This window comes from Octopus sinensis, linkage group LG2 (genome assembly GCF_006345805.1).
Source record: "Octopus sinensis linkage group LG2, ASM634580v1, whole genome shotgun sequence".
NCBI lineage: Eukaryota > Metazoa > Mollusca > Cephalopoda > Octopoda > Octopodidae > Octopus > Octopus sinensis.
In genome coordinates, this window is record NC_042998.1 from 27,509,556 (window position 1) to 27,520,701 (window position 11,146).

The 11,146-nt window shown below is 39.2% G+C and overlaps 1 long non-coding RNA gene across 1 annotated transcript in view; it reads left to right on the forward strand.

Moving 5' to 3' along the window:
• The first annotated feature begins 6,258 nt into the window (after window positions 1-6,258).
• The window catches only part of LOC118762251, a 10,113-nt gene continuing 5,225 nt past the window's right edge, over window positions 6,259-11,146 (forward strand). The window contains exons 1-2 of the long non-coding RNA XR_004998005.1: window positions 6,259-6,421; window positions 10,600-10,602. This is a non-coding gene — a long non-coding RNA (uncharacterized LOC118762251). The remainder of the gene's footprint in view (window positions 6,422-10,599; window positions 10,603-11,146) is intronic.

An 11,146-nucleotide genomic window follows, 5' to 3' on the forward strand; every position in this document is an offset into this window, starting at 1 on the left:
CAAGCAATGCTAAGGGGACAAACACAGACACACAAACACACACACATATATATACATATATACGACAGGCTTCTTTCAGTTCCGTCTACCAAATCCACTCACAGCCCGGGGCTATAGCAGAAGACACTTGCCCAAGATGCCATGCAGTGGGACTGAACCCGGAACCATGTGGTTGGTTAGCAAGCTACTTACCACACAGCCACTCCTGCGCCTAATGTTTAAATAATATTAAATACTCTTTTCTTTTAAATAATTTTTTACTTAAGGCAGCAACATGTGCTCTCTCATTCATTCACCTAGCAGCTATAATCCCGAGCACAGATAAGTTTGAATGCTTATTTTCACTTCTCGACCAATCATACATGTTTTTCTATCTGTTGTTATTTATCTATCTAACTATTTTATCTAATTTCTCCTCTATTAATTCTGCCCGACCAAGTCTCGCTCTCTCGTCTATATTCAACCTTCGCGTATTCGCGGTGCACCCACCCTGCCCACCCCCACCACCAATACCGGATATCTCTATATTTTTGCTCCATCTATACCGGATGTCGCTTCTCCCACCACCATTATAGGTGTCTACTCTTCGAACCCCCCTCCTCAATACGCTATTTCACCATACATTACTCCTCTCTTGATATCCTACATTCTACTTGCCTAGAACCTGTCATCGTTTCTCTGAACCACCCCTCCCGACTGGTGCTCCCCTATATTTCTGCACCCCCCCACATAAAAAGCACCATCCGAACGTGGCCGATGCCAGCACCGCCCCGACTGGCTTCTGTGCAGGTGACACATAAAAAGCACCAACCGACCGTGGCCAATGCCAGACCCCTCTGGCACCTGTGCAGGTGGCACGTAAAAAGCACCCACTACACTCGCGGAGTGGTTGGCGTTAGGAAGGGCATCCAGCTGTAGAAACACTGCTAGACCAGACTGGAGCCTGGGGCAGCCCCTGGCTCCCCAGACCCCGGTCGAAACCGTCCAACCCGTGCTAGCGCGGAAAACGGACGTTAAACGATGATGATGATGATGAATGATAAATAATCAAAGATTTAATCTGATTGCATTTTTTTGAATAATATTAAGTTGTGTTTTCTTTTGTCATAAGAGGGGACTTTGTCGATCATATTTACCTCATTATGGGGCTGATATAGGTTTTTTTGACACTTGAAATTTGAAGGACAAACTGAATTCCCCTCACCCTTTTTTTGTCTGTCTTGGTTTTCCATGGGTTTCAACGATGAGTGTTCAGTTGATGTGATTAACAGAACAGCCTGAAATAAATGTGCAACTGGCTGAGCAGGTACATGTACCCTTAACCATTCAGTGTTTAAACCGGCCATATCAGGCCAAAATTGTCTTCCTGTTTTATGCTCAAACCAACCAGCTCTGACCTCTCACACCTACCCTACAAAGTCATTCTAAAAATAAACAGGGACATCATCAAAATCCCAGAATTACAAGATGCTGTACAATTATTTTTAAAACAATGTGATTAAACAGGCTTTACATTTGACAGAGTAATCTGAATGCTAAAGGGTTAATGTAGTTCTCAGGGAGATTCAGTGTGACATAGAATGGGACAAGGCTGGCATTTTGAATTAAAGGTACAACCAATTTTTGCCAGCTGAGTGGAGTGGAGCAACATAAAATAAAATGCCAGTACATCACTGGGAATAGAACACATGACCTTATGATCATGAGCAGAATACCTTTAACCATTGAGCCATGCAAGTTCAACTAAATTTCAAAAAAGGTTTTAAAGTCATAACAGTGACAGCTTAAAACAATTAATCAGATTTTCTGTTGTCTCAGGAATCTCTAATGTTTATTTCTTTAGTAATACCATCATCATCATCATCATCAATTAATGTCTGTTGTCCATGGGTTGGATGGCTTGACCAGAGCTGGGGAGCTGCACCAGACTCCAGTCTGATTTTTAAAAATTTCTTTATTGCCCACATGGGGCTAAACATAGAGGGGACAAACAAGGACAGACAAAAGGATTAAGTCGATTACATCGACCCCAGTGTACAACTAGTACTTACTTAATCACGGTGGAATTTGGACTCAGAATGTAACAGCAGATAAAATACCTATTTCTTTACTACCCACAAGGGGCTAAATACAGAGGGGACAAACAAGGACAGACAAACGGATTAAGTCAATTACATCGACCCCTGTGCGTAACTGGTACTTAATTTATCGACCCCGAAAGGATGAAAGGCAAAGTCGACCTCGGCGGAATTTGAACTCAGAACGTAACGACAGATGAAATACCGCTAAGCATTTCACCTGGCGTGCTAACGTTTCTGCCAGCTTGCCAACTCCAGTCTAATTTGGCATGGTTTCTATGACTGGATGCCCTTCTTAATGCCAACCACTTTACAGAGTGTGCTGGGTGCTTTTATGTGGCACCAGTGCTTTTATATCAATATAATTAGGCTATTATATTAATCTAATTAGACTATTATATTAATTATATTAATATAATATTCGAGCTGGCAGAATAGCAATGATGCTGAGCAAAATTCTTAGCAGCATTTTGTCTGAAATTACTTTCTGAGTTCAAATCTTGCTAGAGTCAACTTTGCTTTTCATTCTTCTGGGGTTGTCAAAATAAGTACCAGCACTGTGGGTTGATGTAATCAACTTAATCCCTCCTCAAAATTACTGGTCTTGTGGCAAAAATTGAAACCAGTATTAATATAGTCATCTCCCATGTTACAAAAATCTGCTGGAGCAGAGTTTCTATGGCTGGTTGCTCTTCCTGTTTTGTTTCCCCACCACTTGTTTCCAAGTTAGGTAATAATTTCCTGGTCTCTTGAGCCACAAATCACCTGGACATATTTTGCAGAGAGCTACAATTGCACAACATGTCAAGACATGTCAGGAAGACTGGACATGCTTCTGCGATGGACAGAAAACAGACAACACCATCAGCAAGGCCATTGTTTAAAAACCAGTGAGCAAAGAGATGTGAAGATGAGGAAATGGAAAATATGAACTCACTCACACAAACACACACAAAGACAAAAGTTTTTCAATTGGCTGCTGCTGATAGGAAGTTCATGCTTTTGCTTTGAGCTATCACAGGAGTGGCTGTGTGGTAAGTAGCTTGTTTACCAACCACATGGTTCCGAGTTCAGTCCAACTGTGTGGCACCTTGGGCAAGTGTTTTCTACCATAGCCTCGGGCTGACCAAAGCCCTGTGAGTGGATTTGGTAGACGGAAACTGAAAGAAACCCGTCGTATATATGTATATATGTGTGTTTGTGTGTCTGTGTTTGTTCCCCCAACATCGCTTGACAACCGATGCTGGTGTGTTTACGTCCCCGTAACTTAGCGGTTCGGCAAAAAGTGACCTATAGAATAAGTACTAGGCTTACAAAGAATAAGTCCCAGGGTCGATTTGCTCGACCAAAGGCGGTGCTCCAGCATGGCCGCAGTCAAATGACTGAAAGAAGTGAGAGAGTTATGGTTTTTATTTCTGTTTTGTTGCGAACTTTTAGTACTTTGTTTTTATCATTTCAATTGTTTGTTTCTAATCAATTCATGGGGATTTCATTGTTTTTTTAAATATATTTTTAGTGCTAACCGTATTTGTTATAGTGGTTTTGTTGCATATAAATACTCACACAAGCATACATGTACACCACATACATATACACATCCATGCATGCACACACACACACACACACATGTATGTCTCTTTGCATGTATGTATATATATTTCTTTACTGCCCACAAGGGGCTAAACACAGAGGGGACAAACAAGGACAGACAAAGGGATTAAGTCGATTATATCGACCCCAGTGCGAAACTGGTACTTTATTTATCGAACCCGAAAGGATGAAAGGCAAAGTCGACCTCGGCGGAATTTGAACTCAGAACGTAACGACAGACGAAATACCGCTTAACATTTCGCCTGGTGCGCTAACGTTTCTGCCAGCTCGCCGCCCTGTTTGCATGTATGTATATATGTATGTATATATGATAGGCCTGTTTCAGTTTGTGTCTCGGCCCATGGATATTGTAGAAAGCCTGAAACTATGTGGTTGGGAAGCAAGCTTCTGAACTACACAGCAATACCTGCATCTCCGGGACCAAAATTCTTAACCCCCTCTGTTTCCTTACCTATAAATAGGCACAACATTATAAAACCCTACCACAGTTCTGTTAATCCTTTAACCTTTAGCATTTCTTTGTCAAATGATAATGCTTATTAATTTGCATTTTTTAAAATTAATCTTACATTATCTCATAGCTTTGAGATTTGGATTATGTGATTATTACTTTTAGAATGACATTGTAGGATCGGTGTGAGAGGTTGGATTAGGTCAGTTTGAACATAACATAGGTAGAATATTTGGGCTAGATTTGGCCAGTTTAAATGCTAAAGTGTTAAAAGTGATGAGCATGTTGTCACCTTGTTGGGGTTCTGGGTTGAAATCATTTTGTGAATATATTCGAGCGAGGTCGTTGCCAGTGCCGCTGGACTGGCTCCTGTGCAGGTGGAATGTAAAAAAACACCATTTGAGCGTGGCCGTTGCCAGTACCGCCTGACTGGCCCTCGTGCCGGTGGCACAAAAGCACCCACTACACTCTCGGAGTGGTTGGCATTAGGAAGGGCATCAAGCTGTAGAAACTCTGCCAGATCAGATTGGAGCCTGGTGCAGCCATCCGGTTCGCGAGTCCGCAGTCAAATCGTCCAACCCATGCTAGCATGGAAAGCGGACGTTGATCTTGGAGAGAGTCAGGTTCCAATAAGCTGACTTACCTTAAATATATTGTTCAGAGATACTCTCTGTGTCCCTGTAGATTATGAGTCTGTCCGGAATGTTTTCCAATTGCATTCACCATGAATAAATTCTTGAAAAGGTAATCTTTTCAGGAACTTGTTCATTCGACCAAAATAATTTTTCTATAATACAGCTCAAAATTAAACCAGATACGAAGCTAAGCAAAGTTGTACTCAAACCAGATGTAATCTCTAAAAACGTTTTATCATGGTTGTAATCCATTTTCATAACAACAAACTGAACCTAAACAGGACAACACTGAAATATATTCCTGTTTGAAATTATTTGATATTTCATAAGCAAATTTTCCTTTTCCAAAATATCCACATTTAGTCTTCAGTCTCTTTGTTTTGGTCGTACAAATAAAATGATTTCCTTGAAATATTTCGACAGTTTCTACATTGAATTAGTTTTTATGTGACTGTTAGATTTTTCATTGACTCACAATAAAACGTTCGACAATATGAGATTGAGAAAAATAAGATTATATATATATATATCTGCGTTCATTCAGAATAATATCCTTATTGTTTTGTTGCTTAAAAACCTTTCACACTGTGTCTCAATAGTCTGAAGTGATAATTCTGATGTAAATTTCATATACATTTATATATCGATTTGAAATAGAGAATAAAAGAAAATTTCTTATTTACTTCATCAATAAAATATTCAGATTGGAATTCAGTGCAGTCTAGAGGATAAAACTGAGAAGATTCACTTAGAAAACGTGGTTCAATGTTGGCTTTCATCTTTTAAGTGGGTGTTTGTGAGAGGGTAATAAAAATTTAATGAAACACATTATCACATTATGTTGACACAAAGTTAGACTGTATTTAATATATGTTACTATGTGGCTAAAAAATCTTTTGTTTGAATGCTTTTCCATTACAACACATTATTTCTTCTAGTATGCTTGTAACGCAGAGAAATTATCTGTAAAAGCTCATAGGAAAAACTGTTTTTTTTAAGCTGCTGTTGGCCTGATATTATCAGCTGAGAACCAAGGTTCACGGCTTAGTGTTTCGAATGTTCAGCTTTTGAGTGTGGCCGATGCCTAGTGCCGCCTGACTGGCACCCGTGCAAGTGGCACGTTAAATGCACCATTCAAGCATGGCTGATGCCAGTGTCACCTGACTGGGATCTGTGCCAGGGGCATGTAAAAAGCACCATTTGAGTGTTGCCAATCCCAGTGCCACTGTGGATGCTGCCAGTGTTGCTGCCTGATTGGCACCCATGCTGGTGGCACGTAAAGAAGCACCATTCGAGCGTGGTTGATGCTAGTGCCACCTGATTGGCACCTGTGCTGGTGGCACATAAAATGCACCATTCGAGCACGGCCAATGTCAGTGCCGCCTGACCGGCACCCGTGCTAGTGGTGTGTAAAATGCACCATTTGGGTGTGGCCGATGCCAGTGCTGCCTGACTGGTCCCTGTGCCGATGGCACGTAAAAGCACCCACTACAATCTCGGAGAAGTTCGCGCCAGGAAGGGCATCCAACTATAGAAACCTTGTCAGATCAGATTGGAGCCCGGTACAGCCTCCCAGCCTGTCAGTTCTCAGTCAAGCCGTCCAACCCATACCAGCATGGAAAGTGGACGTTAAACGATGATGATGAGTTCGATTCAGAATAACAATAATGTTTATTTTATTCTTTTTACTTGTAGTCATTAAACCGTGGCCATGCTGGGGCACCGCCTTGAAGTTGAACAAATTGATATCAAAACTTATTTTATTGGTCTCTTTTATGTAACCACTAAGTTAAGGGGACATAAACGCACCAACATCGGTTGTCAAACACATACTCAAAGAAACACACATACATACACACACATACATACGTATGATGGGCTTCTCTCAATTTCTGTCTTCCAAATCCACTCATAAGGCTTTGGCTGACCCAAGGCTATAGTTACAGACACTTGCCCAGCGAGACTGAACCCGGAACCACGTGGTTAGGAAGCAAGCTTCTTACCACACAGCCACGCTTCTGCCTAAATATAATTTTATATAATTTTAAACATAATTTCCTGATGTTTACTGTTGCAGTCAATAATTCCAGATTTTCATTTCCAATATTTCATATTTTTGTTTTGGAAAAGTTTTATTCTAGAAAAGTTTGTTTTGCGAACGCTGTAGACTTTCTGGCTCTCTCTTCCTATAATCCTAATGGAATTATCCATTATTAGATGTTTGATGAAAAGACGTCCATTATATGGATAACAACAAATACGTTGGGAAGATTAATAAAATCAAGGAAAAGTTTTATAAAATACAGCAGAAAATGTGTCAAATGGTAGAAAATTTTGCATAAATTTTATCTTTCTTTTGTTTCACTTAACATTTTACTACTACTACTACTACTGCTGCTGCTGCTGCTACTACTACTACTACTACTACTACTACTACTACTACTACTACTACTACTACTGCTGAGTAGGGGTCTGAATTACTTTGCCACATCCGAAGCATCAAAAACACCCTCTCCCAATTTCTTTCCTCCTACGTAGAAAGCACATAACAGGTAATCCCATTCAGCCTCGCCTGGCTTATCAGTCCCATCCCCCTCTCACCCTTCTCACCCTCACCTTTTGCCGAACATTAGAAGACAGCATCAACTTCTTTATCCTCACTTACCCCCTTGAATTGGTTCTTGGAAAAGTTGATCAGAGCTTGACCTCAGAGGAAACTACCTGCGTTCAGATCGTTCAACAGCTACATGATAGATGAAATCTTAGCCACCCTTCGTCACCAGAAAAGCTGACGTGTCGATTATCTCTGAAGTCTTAACGGGTATCCGTATTGCCCTACATGCAACAGTAATTTGATTGGCACAGCCTCACGAGTCAGTAATGCATGAACACGCAGGACTGTTTTGTCGGTCTCTTGCCATCTCGGATAGGTTCATCTGTTGGCACTTCTGTGCCTGTAGAGCTTGTCTCGAACAGATATCTCACCACCACGTACCACTTTCATGCAAAGAACTCTCGGGAACTGTCAGAGGACCTCGGCTTAAATTCTCCAGAATTGACACTTAGACACCCAGAGCCATTCTTAGACCATCCTATTCTATTTTCGCTTCAAGAAATTTATTGCTTTCTTTACGAGAATCTCGGCGAATTCTCGTGTCTTTGTGTTTTTATTCAAAATGGAGACGAACACCATTCCTCCATTTGATCGGCTTGAAAAATTAAGATATTTAGATATTTTTTCATAACATGAAATTAATGGTAGCCTTAATACACAAATAAAGAAACTCTGTCTACCAATGCGATGTTGAGCATTCATTCTCATCGTTCCACACACACACACACACACACACACACACACCACACACACACACACACACCACACACACACAACACACAACACACACACACAACACACACACACACACACACACACACACACATACACAAAATAGCGTGCGCGTATGTGGTAAATCACTTTTAAGTTGAAAATTAATCTGTTCGACTTGTCAGAATCTACGATTCAAAAAGTGATTACATTTGCTTTTATGAAGTTTTAAAGCGATTTCATGACGAAAATCACATGACCAATACAATATTCTTCTGAGTTATGGAAAAAAATTCTAGTTATAAGAAACCGCACACACACACACATATTTACGCTAAAGAAATATTCGAATATCAAATATCATTATAAGAATAGTCTTTTAAAATTTTAAAAATCCTTGATTTGAAGGTCTACTAAGTCTGTCACTTTCCAAGAAAACCGCTTGGATGATTGCAAGTTTTAGAGCTAACCACGCTACAGTCTTCTTATGTATTAGTTTCCTAATTTGACTGGCTGCAAATGGAGTTTCTTGGCAAAATATGAAAACGTGTATTAGAAAAATGATATTTTACACTTAACACTACTTACTGGAGAAATATTAAACCGGTCAAAGCACGTAACGTAGGATATTTTATGACGCTGCTCAGGGAGCAATATTCTAGATTGTGTTATAAATAGGAAAATACTCCGATCGTGTTACAGTAATCTCCGTTTGTTGGATCATTGCACACAGTCTTTACTTTCTTTATTCCACCCACACAGCAATGATATTTTCTGTTCTAATCGTGCTGGCACCGTCAAATCCCAACACTAATCTCTGTTTCTATTTCTCGCTTTTTATGTCTTTCTCATTCGACGGTTATGATAAACGGTACACACGCCATTTCTTCTGCACAAACCAGAAACCTGTATGGCATTTGCCTTTATTTCCTTTATAGGCCTGTATTCTCGAAAGTTGTGTGTGTGTGTGTGTGTATGTATGTATGTATGTATGTATGTATGTATGTATGTATGTATGTATGTATATGTAATAAATGTGTGTGTGTATATATATATATATAACCATTGACCGCTAACTGCGCAAGTTTTTTTTATTCTCTCTCTGTTTATTTCCTCGTTTTCTTTCTGTTGAAGAGCATAGGCTCGAAACGTAAAAAGACTTTCTCACCTTCCCGAGCGCCAAACTAATACACCTGCTTGTTGTTTATACACCTGTCTTCGTCTTTTGTTTTTCTGTAAATTTTAACTATTTATATGTTTGTGCATACACAAACATATTGCACATGTGACTCTCTGTTCTACACTGTTTTCTTCCTCCTACCTTCTTTAATTCCCCTTTTCTCCCCTCCCATTCACCGTTTTCTATCTGTCTCTCTCTTCCTACTTTCTCTTTCTCTCTCGTTGCTTACACGTGACCATCGTCCATCTTTTTTTCCTCACGTGACCATTTTTATTTTCCTGCACGGACTTTTAAAAGAACGGACGTGTTTCTCTCTCTCTCTTCTATATTTTCTCTCTTCAAAAAAAAAAAAAAAACACAAAAAGAATGTTTCTTCTAGCGTTCATTATTTCCCTCTCTTTCTGATCTAACGACCCACCATGTTTTTTTCCGTTCGGTTTTTTTGTATGTCTCCACTATCATTAGTTTGTTCCCAACTTTGACCTTTCATAAATCCTAAATTTATTTTAGAATTTACGGTAGCAACTGTCTTTGAAGACTCATATTGTCGGTGAATGCTCGAAATGAGGAGTAGATAGACAGTCGGCAACTGACGATGGGTCGTTTCTCTGTGTTTACTTGTCCTGTTTTCCACTATTTTCTCGTTGTTTACGTATTTCACGTTATTTGAACCGTTAGTGACGACCTGTAACAATATATGCATGTGTATATATATATATATATATATATATATATATATATATATAATATGGCGAATAAAATGCCGCATAAATTAAGGGCAAATCATTTTTTACCTCCGCCGATATATGACACTCAATTGCGAGATTGCCACGCAATAACCAGCATTTGGGTATAAATAATTGGGTATATTGGATAGGCACTATCCCTTAGTTGGTTGGTTTTCCAACCTCTAACTCTCACAGAAATATATATATATATGTAATTTTAGTTATTTTACAATGCTCAAAAGCTGTTGTATTCACTTTTCGTTGATTTAGCAGTAATACTTATCATTTTTTTGTGATTTGATTTCCGAAACATGTCTATTAACTTTCAACTCTGTTAGCAACTAGGTCAAAGAAAACCTATGAAATGATTTGGCACTTCACAACAGACAGATACTATTAATAAAACAACGAAATGTGAAATTGGTTAAAAACGACTCGTCTCCCCTATGGAATTGTTTCCGTTTGAATACATGGCCTTAGACCAATTCATTTGCTAAACAAATATTGCTTCGACACACGCATACACACAAACACACTGTGTGTATGTGTATAAATATATATATGTTGTGTTTATGTGCGCGTATGTATAAGTATGTAAATATGTATGCATGCACACATTGTCTGCGTTAATTTCTCGAAATCAAAAAAAAAAAAAAAAGCTGTCGTGTTGTTACGTGCTCAGGAGAACATCGTAAGGTCACTTAAGTGTTACTATTAAGCGTGAATATGAATTATTAAAGGAACAGGTCCTACGAAAGGTGATTTGCTTCTTTTGAAATGCTATGAGCAACAAACTGAACAAAACACTGCTGCGTCTTATATACCTTTTGATAACTTGTATTTGTGTCGGTTATGATGTTGATGGTGATGATGGAATAGGAAAACGGTTGGAACAGAAAATATACGAGTGGATAAAAGTTTAGAATAGCAAAAGAATTAGAGAATAAGACAAAAGTAAAATTAATTGAAACATGACTAAGGCTGAGTTACATACATACGTCATCACGGTATTATCTACACAGGATCAGATACTGCAACAGATTGAGGTTTAAGGGCCCACAGATCTTCAATATCTTACCCAAAAGCTTGAGAGACCTACATGGGGTAGATTTAGACGGTCCTTAAAACAAAACTGGAT